The sequence below is a fragment of the Cherax quadricarinatus genome, chromosome 11, assembly GCF_038502225.1.
Source record: "Cherax quadricarinatus isolate ZL_2023a chromosome 11, ASM3850222v1, whole genome shotgun sequence".
NCBI classification, from domain to species: domain Eukaryota; kingdom Metazoa; phylum Arthropoda; class Malacostraca; order Decapoda; family Parastacidae; genus Cherax; species Cherax quadricarinatus.
In genome coordinates this window covers 25,284,267-25,297,130 of record NC_091302.1, presented here as the reverse complement: position 1 = coordinate 25,297,130, position 12,864 = coordinate 25,284,267, and the positions used below count along the sequence as shown (strand labels likewise).

The window sequence follows — 12,864 nt, the reverse complement described above, 5'->3', positions numbered from 1 at the left end:
CAAAATATTCGAAAAAAAAATTATTTTTTCTTATGAAAATGTTAAGATTACTTTTCTGAGTGTTTTAGTCCCAAAAAAAACTTTTGCCATCAGTACTTACCGAGATATAGAGGCGTGAAGTTTGCAGAAAATGAGCTGCGTATGGCAACAGCGGCGACTGCTGCTCACCCAGTAAACTTTGGTTTACATGTATTTGAAGGTTGTTTTTTTCACTATTTTATTTTTTCACATAACTTATGTGGCCTGTGAGACCAAAGTAAGATGCAATGTACATATATACACTCATTGTATACAACACAATAAGCACACAAACATAATTATCAATATATTGTTTACAAATCTTGTTTACAAAAACAAACAGTACAAAAAATTGTTTATTACTATTGTTCTATAATATATATACCAATGTACAGTCACCGAACATATTCCTAGAAATTCTGCAGCTTGTGGAACTCTTTGAAACATGTTTTCATACACAATGGTGTTTTACACTCCTCACACATAAAACCAGTGTGTGTGCATTTTTGTGGACTTACTTTTTTATGTGCAAAGACAAAACACCTTCTCTGAGCAGTTTTCTTCAAAGTATTAGCAGGCAGTTGTGTTATGTAGTTATCCTAGGTAAATGGTCGTGTGTCATCATTCCTTCCTTCCTGCATTCATTTCCTACCTCCCTGCATTCCTTTCCTACCTTCCTGCATTCCTTTCCTATCTTCCTGCATTCCTTTCCTACCTTCCTACCTTCTTTCCTACCTTCCTGCATTCCTATCCTACCTTCCTTCCTACATTCCTTCGTCTTTCCTTACTTTTTTCCTTCCTTTCATCTTGTCCTTCCTTCATTCCTGCCTTCCATTCTTCCTTCCTTTTGGTTTCTATAATATATATACACATATATAGTCACTAGATACTTTCATATAGTTGCTATTGTACTCATTCAGCAAGCTTGTCTTGTGTGTGTGTGTGTGGCTTATAATTGTTTTGAGTCAGGAGTCGGCAGCTGTCAAAATGACATATTGTCTCATTACTCGCTCCCCCTCCCGCCTGTCAAAACAATGGGGTCGGATGCTGCTTCCCCTCCATTCTATCTAATTATCTTTCTCCCTCATTCTATCTCTTTTGATCTGTCTCCCTCTTTCTATCTGTCTGTCTATCTCTGTCTCACAGGTACACATAAATACAAGTATACATAGGGTAAATTACCTAGGATAACCCAAAAAATCAAGACAAAGTGCTATACACTCTGCTTGAAGATGTGAGTAAATGTGATGATGACACAGTCTTGTGGCTCTCTCTGAGACAGAGAGCTAGATGGATAGACAGGGAGCTTGGCAGACAGACAAATAGACAGACAGAAATGTTTGTGTACCAGCTAAAACAAAGTGAGGGCGATGGTCATCTAATCTTTTCTTCTCAGCTGCACCCTCCCTCACTCTCATTTACACTCATCAAAAGTCAGCTCTTATCAGATGTTATCTCCTCTTATCTTGTCACTGTCATGGGGTGGACTTTTTTTTTTCTTGCTTCAAGGGAACAATATTATTTCTTCTTCTTCTTCTTCTTCTTCTTCTTCTTCTTCTTCTTCTTCTTCTTCTTCTTCTTCTTCTTCTTCTTCTTCTTCTTCTTCCTCCTCCTCCTCCTCCTCCTCTTCCTCCTCCTCTTCCTCTTCCTCTTCCTCTTCTTATTCTTCTTCCTCCTCTTCCTCCTCCTCCTCCTCCTCCTCCTCCTCCCCTTTTCCTCCTCCTCTTTCTCCTCCTCCTCTTTCTCCTCCTCCTCTTTCTCTTCCTCCTCCTCTTCTTCCTCCTCCTCCTTCTCCTCTTCCTCTTCTTGTTCCTCCTCCTCCTCCATTGCTTTTGGTCTCAAACTCTTCGAAATCATGAAATTCATCTTCACTGACACTTCCATCTGTGTTAGAGCATCACTTGGGAAAAGAAGAGTCCCAGATTTGCTGGGGAGTCACATTTTTCTTACTGCTAAGCATGCTGAAAAAGGAAGACTGAAATGGCATTCACACAATGCACCACTGGCTCCCCGATTTTTTTTATATGGTGCACACTGACCATGGAGACCCATTCTCTCACATGTGGGCCTACAAGCTTTCTCCTGCTTGATTTGAAGCCCCTAGAATATATGCGTATAAATACTTCAGAAACAGTGGCGCATAAGACGTATTTATACAGCATAAACAGTCAAAAGGTTAAATTCACTCACATCACCACTAGTTGCAGGTATTTTTCTAATTAAATCATCATGCAACTTCCTAGCCTTTTCACATATGATCGCTTGAGAGATGCTATCTCCTGCTATCTGTTTTTCATTTATCCACACCAATAACAGTCTCTCAACATCTTCTATCACTTGCGATCTCAGTTTCGAAAACATAGTTGCACCTTTGGCAAGAACAGTTTCCTTGATTGCCGTTTTCTTGGCCACAATAGTAGCGATGGTTGATTGGGGTTTTGTGTTCTACCTGACCAGCTCAGAGACACGCACACCACTTTCACACTTAGCAATGATCTCTTTCTTCATATCCATAGTAATTCTCACGCTTTTTGCTGTAGGGTTGGCACTAGAAGCTTTCTTGGGGCCCATGGTGACTTATTTTGCAGGTGCAATCACTAAAAACGCTCTGATAATATGAAATGTTCCGATTGTATGTTTGGATGGGACCACGGTGGCTGGCTGGCTTGTAAACACTGGCCACAAGTGGACGCGTCTCAGACGGAACGAATCGTGTTGGTCGAGATTTTTAGCGCTAGTCGAGGCAAAATTTTTTGCGTTAAAATGTATCGCTAGTCAGATTTAACATTACATGATGCCATTGTTGGTCGAGGGTCCGCTGTAATTTTGAAAAAATATCATAGATGGATTAATGGAAATGTCTATATTAACGTAATATACAACATTTAATGCATCCAAGAGATTATTATTATTATTATTATTATTAGTAGTAGTAGTAAGTAAGTAAGTAAGTTTATTCTGGTATACACAAATACAGTTACATAGACTATCATACATAGCAGCATATGTGTAGAGAACCTAGGATAACCCAAAAAAGTCAGACAGAGTGACTTATTTCCATTGGGGTCCTTTTACCTTATTATTATAATATAAAGGTTATAATATTTTCTTATTATTCTATAATGAAGATAACATCTTATTATCATACTAAAAAGACTATTTACAATACGAGGGTCATTACTAGGAATAAGGTAAAATTTACACATATGTTAAATAAAAAACAGAAAATCATTCCCCTCCCTTTCTGTAGCTACATTCATCAGACACCTTTTGGCACTCTTCTTGAACTGGTTCATGCTATGACTGGCTTTGACATGTGTGGGCAGTCTGTTCCATTCCTTTATTGCTGTACAATAAAAGGTGTTTGGCCAATGACTGTGGGTACTACAAAGTTGTGCTCTCTCCCCCTAGTACTATGACTGCTTTGGTTCCCAACCTTGACAAAATTGACAGCAAGATAGCAAGTACTAGTATTATTATGGCATCTTCAAGAGTAGAGAGACTCTTAGTGGTTTTAATGTGTACAGTGGACCCCCGCATAACGATGGCATCGCATAGCGATTTTTCCGCATAACGATTACTTTTATCGCAAAATTTTTGCCGCGCATACCGATTAAAAACCCGCATACCGATTTTCGTCCGAGACGCGTCCAATGTGCCCTCAGCCAGCCTCACATGTGCCGCTCCGTCCCATTGTTTACCAGCCAGCCTCCGCGGTAACATCCAAGCATACACTCGGAATATTTCGTATTATTACAGTATTTTCGGTGCTGTTTCTGGAAAATAAGTGACCATGGGCCCCAAGAAAGCTTCTAGTGCCAACCCTGTGGTAAAAAGGGTGAGAATTAGTATGGAAATTAAGAAAGATTTTGAAGGGTTTGGGGCTAACCCTGAGAAGCCTATGCCAGTTGTGGAATCCATTGTGCCTACTTCAAAGATTAAGGAAATGTGTGCAGAGTGGGTTGAACTGCAAACCTTTATAGATGAAAATCACCCTGACACAGCTGTTGCAAGCCGTGCTTGTGACTATTTCAATGACAATGTTATGGCCCATTTTAGGAAAGTCTTGAAGGAACGGGAGGTACAGAGCTCTATGGACAGATTTGTTGTGCGACAGAGGTCCAGTGACTCTCAAGCTGGTCCTAGTGGCATTAAAAGAAGAAGGGAAGTAACCCCAGAAAAGGACTTGCTACCTCAAGTCCTAATGGAAGGGGATTCCCCTTCTAAACAGTAAGAAGATAATGCTCTCCCCTCCTCCCATCCCATCAATCATCACCAGATCTTCAATAAAAGTAAGTGTCATGTAATTGTGCATGCCTTTTTCAGTTTGTGTGTATTAAAATTAACATTTCATGTGGTAAAAAAAAATTTTTTTCATACTTTTGGGCGTCTTGCACGGATTAATTTTATTTCCATTATTTCTTATGGGGAAAATTCATTCGCATAACGATTATTTCGCATAACGATGAGTCCTCTTGCACGGATTAAAATCGTTAACCGGGGGTCCACTGTACCTGCATGCCAGCACAGTGTGTAAGTATATTTAGGTACAGGTACACATAAGTATAATTATCAGAGTACATATAAAATATGCAATAACTTTAAAACACTTGAAATTTTGGAAAATTTCCCGATATAATAGAGAGATGTGCTCACGGAAAATGTAAACAGACTGGGTGGGGTGCAGTGACCGTATTAGGAAGACAGGTGGGGAAAGCTGTATAGCGAGTTTTGGTCATAATTTGAAATGTCTGTATCAGTGGAACACTGTAAAGTGAAACTTTATGAAGCTGGGCCCTACTGTATGTATATATATATATATATATATATATATATATATATATATATATATATATATATATATATATATATATATTTCTATTTCTATTATCTATTATCACACTGGCCGATTCCCACCTAGGCAGGGTGGCCCGAAAAAGAAAAACTTTCACCATCATTCACTCCATCACTGTCTTGCCAGAAGGGTGCTTTACACTACAGTTTTTAAACTGCAACATTAACACCCCTCCTTCAGAGTGCAGGCACTGTACTTCCCATCTCCAAGACTCAAGTCCGGCCTGCCGGTTTCCCTGAATCCCTTCATAAATGTTACTTTGCTCACACTCCAACAGCACGTCAAGTATTAAAAACCATTTGTCTCCATTCACTCCTATCAAACACGCTCACGCATGCCTGCTGGAAGTCCAAGCCCCTCGCACACAAAACCTCCTTTACCCCCTCCCTCCAACCTTTCCTAGGCCGACCCCTACCCCGCCTTCCTTCCACTACAAACTGATACACTCTTGAAGTCATTCTGTTTCGCTCCATTCTCTCTACATGTCCGAACCACCTCAACAACCCTTCCTCAGCCCTCTGGACAACAGTTTTGGTAATCCCGCACCTCCTCCTAACTTCCAAACTACGAATTCTCTGCATTATATTCACACTACACATTGCCCTCAGACATGACATCTCCACTGCCTCCAGCCTTCTCCTCACTGCAACATTCATCACCCACGCTTCACACCCATATAAGAGCGTTGGTAAAACTATACTCTCATACATTCCCCTCTTTGCCTCCAAGGACAAAGTTCTTTGTCTCCACAGACTCCTAAGTGCATCACTCACTCTTTTTCCCTCATCAATTCTATGATTCACCTCATCTTTCATAGACCCATCCGCTGACACGTCCACTCCCAAATATCTGAATACGTTCACCTCCTCCATACTCTCTCCCTCCAATCTGATATCCAATCTTTCATCACCTAATCTTTTTGTTATCCTCGTAACCTTACTCTTTCCTGTATTCACCTTTAATTTTCTTCTTTTGCACACCCTACCAAATTCATCCACCAATCTCTGCAACTTCTCTTCAGAATCTCCCAAGAGCACAGTGTCATCAGCAAAGAGCAGCTGTGACAACTCCCACTTTGTGTGTGATTCTATATATATATATATATATATATAATATATATATATATATATATATATACAGTGGACCCCCGCATAACGATATTAATCCTTGCATGAGAGCTCATTGTTATGCGAAATTATCGTTATGCGGATGAATTTTCCCCATAAGAAATAATGGAAATCAAATTAATCCGTGCAAGACACCCCAAAGTATGAAAAAAAAATATTTTTACCACTTGAAATATTAATTTTAATACACACAAACTGAAAAAGGCATGCACAATTGCATGACACTTACCTTTATTGAAGATCTGGTGATGATTGATGGGATGGGAGGAGGAGAGAGTCTTAATGTTTAGAAGGGGAATCCCCTTCCATTAAGACTTGAGGTGTCAAGTCCTTTTCTGGGGTTACTTCCCTTCTTCTTTTAATGCCACTAGGACCAGCTTCAGAGTCACTGGACTTCTGTCGCACATCATATCTGTCCATAGTGGCCTGTACCTCTCGTTCCTTTATGACTTCCCTAAAGTGTTTCACAACATTGTCAGTGTAATAATCACCAGCACGGCTTGCAATAGCTGTGTGAGGGTGATTCTCATCCATAAAGGTTTGCACTTTCAGCCACATTGCACAGATTTCCTTAATCTTTGTAGTAGGCAACTTCTTCAATTTCTCTCTCCCCTCCTCTGAACCAGTTTTCTCAGGTCTGGCCTCTTGCTCTTGAAGTTGATCTATCAGCTCATCATTGTCCTCCTCCACCAACTCTTCCACATCCTCCCCACTAACCTCCAACCCCAAGGACTTTCCCAATGCCACAATGGATTCCTCAACTGGCATAATCCTCTCAGGGTTAGCCTCAAATCCTTCAAAATCCCTTTTGTCTACACATTCTGGCCACAGTTTCTTCCAAGCAGAGTTCAAGGTCCTCTTAGTCACTCCCTCCCAAGCCTTACCTATAAGGTTTACACAATTGAGGATATTAAAGTGCTCTCTCCAAAACTCTCTTAGAGTCAGTTGAGTTTCTGAGGTCACTACAAAGCACCTTTCAAACAGAGCTTTTGTGTACAGTTTTTTGAAGTTTGCAATAACCTGCTGGTCCATGGGCTGCAGGAGAGGAGTGGTATTAGGAGGCAAAAACTTCACCTTAATGAACTTCATGTCTCCATAAAGTCGCTCTGCCACGTCTGTAGGATGACCAGGGGCATTGTCTAACACCAGGAGGCACTTAAGGTCTAATTTATTTTCAGTTAGGTAATCTTTCACATTGGGGGCAAATGCATGGTGTAACCAGTCATAGAAAAAGTCCCTAGTGACCCATGCCTTACTGTTTGCCCTCCACAGCACACACAAATTAGCCTTGAGGATATTCGTTTGTCTGAACGGTCTGGGAGTTTCTGAGTGATACACTAATAAAGGCTTCACTTTGCAATCACCAGTAGCATTGGAACACATCAACAGAGTAAGCCTGTCTTTCATAGGCTTATGTCCTGGGAGTGCCTTTTCCTCCTAAGTAATGTAGGTCCTGCTTGGCATTTTCTTCCAAAACAGGCCTGTTTCATCACAATTAAACACTTGTTCAGGTTTCAGTCCTTCACTTTCTATGTACTCCTTGAATTCCTGCACATATTTTTCTGCTGCTTTGTGGTCTGAACTGGCAGCCTCACCATGCCTTATCACACTATGTATGCCACTACGCTTCTTAAATCTCTCAAACCAACCTTTGCTGGCCTTAAATTCACTCACATCATCACTAGTTGCAAGCATTTTTTTAATTAAATCCTGATGCAACTTCCTAGCCTTTTCACTTATGATCACTTGAGAGATGCTATCTCCTGCTATCTGTTTTTCATTTATCCACACCAATAAGAGTCTCTCAACATCTTCCATCACTTGCGATCTCTGTTTCAAAAACACAGTTGAACCTTTGGCAAGAACAGCTTCCTTGATTGCCTTTTTGTTGCCCACAATAGTAGTGATGGTTGACTGGGGTTTATTATACAACCTGGCCAGCTTGGAGATGCACACTCCACTTTCATACTTATCAATGATCTCTTTCTTCATCTCTATAGTAATTCTCACCCTTATTCCTGTAGGGTTGGCACTAGAAGCTTTCTTGGGGCCCATGGTCACTTATTTTGCAGATAAAATCACCAAAAACACTGTAATAATACAAAATATTCCGATTGTATGCTTGGATGTTACCGCGGAGGCTGGCTGGTAAACAATGACACCGGAGGAACATGTGAGGGTGGCTAAGGCCACACATTAGACGCGTCTCGGACGAGCAGCGTTGAGCGGGTTTTTAGCGGTATGCAAGGCAAAATCTTAGCGATAAAACGTATCGGTATGCGGATTTAACGTTATGTAAGGCCAACGGTATGCGGGGGTCCACTGTACAGTGGACCCTCGCCTAACGAATGCATTGCATAACTTTAAATTCACCTAACGATACATTTTAACGCTAACATTTTGCCTTGGCTAACGCTAAAAAACTCGCCTAATGATATTCGTTCTTGGGTACCAATTAATATCGTTAGGTGAGGGTCCACTGTATATATATATATACAGTGGACCCCCAAGTTTCGGCAGCCTCGACTTATGTGAAATTCGACCTTCGGTGAGTTTTTTTTGAAAAATTTGGCCTTGAGTTTCGTGAAAAGACTTGTTTCGGCAACCGTCCAGTACCCATCCACCCGTCACCGTGCACACCAAGCCAGTCTCCCACCCCATTCACGCTCAGTGTGCCATTGTTTACCAACACGTGACCATCACCCCGCAGGTTCATACAATACATTTCATAATAATCCATTGTTTTTTGTGCTTGCAACTGCTAAATAAGTCATCATGGACCCAAGGAAAGCTAGTGCAAGCCCTTTGGTAAATAAAGTGAGGAACACGATCCAGAGCGATTTTGACGGGGATGTGGAAGAGTTGGTGGAGGACCACAGCGAAGAGCTAACCACTGATGAACTGCAAGAGCTTCAACTGGAGCAGCATCAGACTACAGCTGAGGAACTTGCTTCAGAGGAGGAGGAAGAGGGAATGGATGAGGTGCCTTCTTCAAAGATTAAGGAGATTTGTGCAATGTGGAATGAGTTGCAAAGTTTTGTTGAAAAGTATCACCCTGACCAAGCTGAAACAAGCCATATCTGCAACATGTACAATGACAGTGTTGTGTCCCACTTCAAGGAAATCTTAAAGAAACGCCAGAAAAAGACCTCTCTGGACAGATAGATTTATTGTGCGACAGGGGTCCAGTGACTTAAGTTGTTCCCAGTGGCATTAAAAGAAGAAGGGAAGTAACCCCAGATAAGGACTTGCTACCTAAAGTCCTAATGGAAGGAGATTCTCCTTCCAAACAATAGTGTACACCTTCCTCCTATCCCCTCCTCCCGTCTTCCATCCACGTAGAAGTCTTCAGTAAAGGTAAGTGTATTTATTTATTTATTTATTTATTTATTTATTTATTTGAACATGATAGAGAAAAGCACAAAAGAATACAATTAATTGCAGCATGCCAAAGCCCCTTGTATGCAGAGCATTATGGGCAGGCTTAAAATTAACTTAAGATTAACTAAGCAATGATGTATTCAGTGGTAAAACATTATTGTGAACAGATAACAATAAAGCACAAATGAGTATTACAATGGCAGGTCATATGGTTGCATGCATTGCTGTACATTCAGTAGAATGGAGTATTCTGTTAGGTAATGTAATTAAAAAATAACAAAGTTTGATTGGGTCTCAGGTTAAATATTTCTGTGATACAATTATGAGAAACATTTAATATATACAATTTATAATATACAATTATTCAGTATTTATTTGGTTGTGGGTGAGTAAGTGATTTTTGAGAAGAGACTTGAATTTATAAACAGATAATGTTTCTTTTATATTTACAGGTAGTGAATTCCAGATTTTAGGGTCTTTTATGTGCATTGAGGTTTTGCATAGCGTGAGATGGACACGAGGAACATCAAAGAGTGATCTGTGCCTTGTGTTATGGTCATGTGTTCTGTTGAGGTTGGTAAGAAGACGTTTGAGGGGAGGATTTATATCAGAGTTAAGTGTTCTATGTATGTAATAGGTGCAGTAATAAGTATGGATGTTTTGTATGGTGAGTAGGTTTAGAGTTTTGAATATTGGTGGAGTGTGCTGCCTGTAGTGGGAATTTGTTATCATTGTGACTGCAGCCTTTTGTTGGGTAATTAGTGGTCTGAGATGGTTTATTGTTGTTGAGCCCCATGCACAAATTCCGTAGGTGAGATAGAGGTAAATAAGTGAGTGATATAGGGCCAGGAGGGCTGACTGTGGAACATAGTACCATATCTTTGATAGCATGCCTATGGTCTTGGAAATTTTCTTGGAAACTTGTTGTATATGTGTTTGAAATTTGAGTCTATTATCAAGGTGGATTCCTAAGAATTTTCCCTCTGTGAGCTTTGTGATAGGTGATCCATTTATCATTATGTTAAGAGGGACATCTGTGGCTCCGTTACCAAACTGAATGAAGTAGGTTTTGTCAATGTTTAGAGTAAGTTTGTTAGTCCTCATCCAGGTAGATATTTTCTGTAATTCAATGTTTACAGTATTGGCTAGCATGACTGGGCTCGGGTGAGAGAAGACGTATGTAGTGTCATCTGCAAATAGTGTGGGTTTGAGTAGTTGTGAAGCATTTGGTAGGTCATTTATGTATATGAGAAAGAGAAGAGGGCCAAGGACACTTCCCTGTGGGACACCATCTGTAATTGGCTGTGCGGAGGAGTTTGCCCCATTTGTGTACACATATTGGCTTCTGTTGCTGAGGTATGACTTGAGGTAGTTGAGGGAGTGCCTTCTTATACCATAGTGTGACAATTTTATGCTGAGCAAGTTTTGGTCAACTGTATCGAAAGCTTTACGTAAATCAATGAAGATCCCCATTGGGACTTCTTTTTTCTCTATTGCAATGTATATATGTTCTAGCATGTGTATAATAACATCATTAGTATTTTTATTAGGCCTGAACCCAGATTGGCAGTGGTTGAGAATGTTTTGGGAGATGAGGTAGGAATAGATTCGATTATGAATTAATTTTTCGGAGATTTTAGAGAGGTTGTAAGTTGGATATTGGCCTATTGTTATTCAAGTCTGTTTGGTCTCCTCCTTTATGGATCGGGGTGACCCTTGCTATTTTGAGAACTGTAGGGAAGGTAGAGGATTCGATGGATTTGTTAATGAGTGTTGCAATGATTGGTGGTAGCACTTGTGATGCTTTTTTGTATATAAAGGGTGGTAAGGTATTTAAATCTCCAGTCTCGCTTTTTAATGTGTTGATAATAAGGGAGACTTCATATGTGTTATCAGAGCTAGGAACAGTGTGTTCGGGTAGTTGCCAGTAAGGTAGTCATTTGGTGGGGTATCTGAGCTTGGGATTTTATTGGCAAGGTTTTTTCCTATAGTGGAGAAGAAATCATTAAGTCTGTTTGCTGTTTCTGTTGGTGGGAGTTGGGGTTCATCTGATTTTGTTAATTTCACTATTTCGTGATATCTTTTTTGTTCCTAGAATTTCTGATAGGGTTTTTCCAGGTCTTTTTTATATCACATCGTAAACTGGATAATCTGTTCTCATAATACAATTTTTTTGCCCTTCTTATCAGGCTGGTTAGGATTGACGAGTAACGTTTTGTTTGGTCTCTGGCTATGTGACCCATTCTGGTTATGTGACCCATTTTCATATAGGTGTTTTGTATTTATGGATTTGAGAATGCTGGATGTTAGCCAGGGACTGTTCAGTCTCTTAGCTGTCATCTGTTTAGTTTTTTTTAGGGCAGTGCTTGTTATAGAGGTTTTGGATCTTTTTTAGAAAATTATTAATGCATTCGTCAATATCTGTATAGATTTCTAGCTCAGTGTGCCAGTCAATGTTTATCACTGCTGTTGTGAAGTTATTAATGGCTGCCTCATTGTGAAGTCTGAAGGTGACTTTAGTAGTGTCTTGGGGTAATTTGCCAAAATTTGTTATGAGGAAGGTAGGGTAGTGGTCTGTAGAATTATCTGTGATTATGCCTGATTTTAAAGGGGACATGGTGTTGGTCCAGATGTGGTCTAGCAGGGAAACACTAGTCTCTGTAATTCTTGTAGGTTTAGTTACTGTTGGAGCAACATGCAGTTACTCATTGTGTTTGTGAATTCAGTAACATGTGGGTCCTGGTCTTGCTGGAGATTTATATTGAAGTCACCTGAGAGTAATAAGAGATCTTTGTTCATGCGTGCATCAGTTATCATGCTTTCTAGGCTTTCACTAAAATGGCTAATGTTTGACTGTGGTACTCTGTAGATGTTTATCACTGTGAGAGGTTTTTGTAGGTATTTGGATTTGAATTTAGCTATTATATATTCCCCATAGTTTGGAAGTTAGGAGGAGGTGCGGGATTACCAAAACTGTTGTCCACAGGGCTGAGGAAGGGTTGTTGAGGTGGTTCGGACATGTAGAGAGAATGGAGCGAAACAGAATGACTTCAAGAGTGTATCAGTCTGTAGTGGAAGGAAGGCGGGGTAGGGGTCGGCCTAGGAAAGGTTGGAGGGAGGGGGTAAAGGAGGTTTTGTGTGCGAGGGGCTTGGACTTCCAGCAGGCATGCGTGAGCGTGTTTGATAGGAGTGAATGGAGACAAATGGTTTTTAATACTTGACGTGCTGTTGGAGTGTGAGCAAAGTAACATTTATGAAGGGATTCAGGGAAACCGGCAGGCCGGACTTGAGTCCTGGAGATGGGAAGTACAGTGCCTGCACTCTGAAGGAGGGGTGTTAATGTTGCAGTTTAAAAACTGTAGTGTAAAGCACCCTTCTGGCAAGACAGTGATGGAGTGAATGATGGTGAAAGTTTTTCTTTTTCGGGCCACCCTGCCTTGGTGGGAATCGGCCAGTGTGATAATAAAAAAAAAATAATAATAA

At 40.5% G+C, this 12,864-nt stretch overlaps 1 long non-coding RNA gene across 1 annotated transcript in view; it reads left to right on the top strand.

Annotated features, from left to right (window-relative positions):
* The window catches only part of LOC138852559 (uncharacterized), a 106,075-nt gene extending 94,742 nt beyond the window's left edge, over positions 1–11,333 (top strand). Inside the window, exon 3 of the long non-coding RNA XR_011391865.1 lies at positions 9,834–11,333. This is a non-coding gene — a long non-coding RNA (uncharacterized lncRNA). The remainder of the gene's footprint in view (positions 1–9,833) is intronic.
* Positions 11,334–12,864: the final 1,531 nt, after the last annotated feature.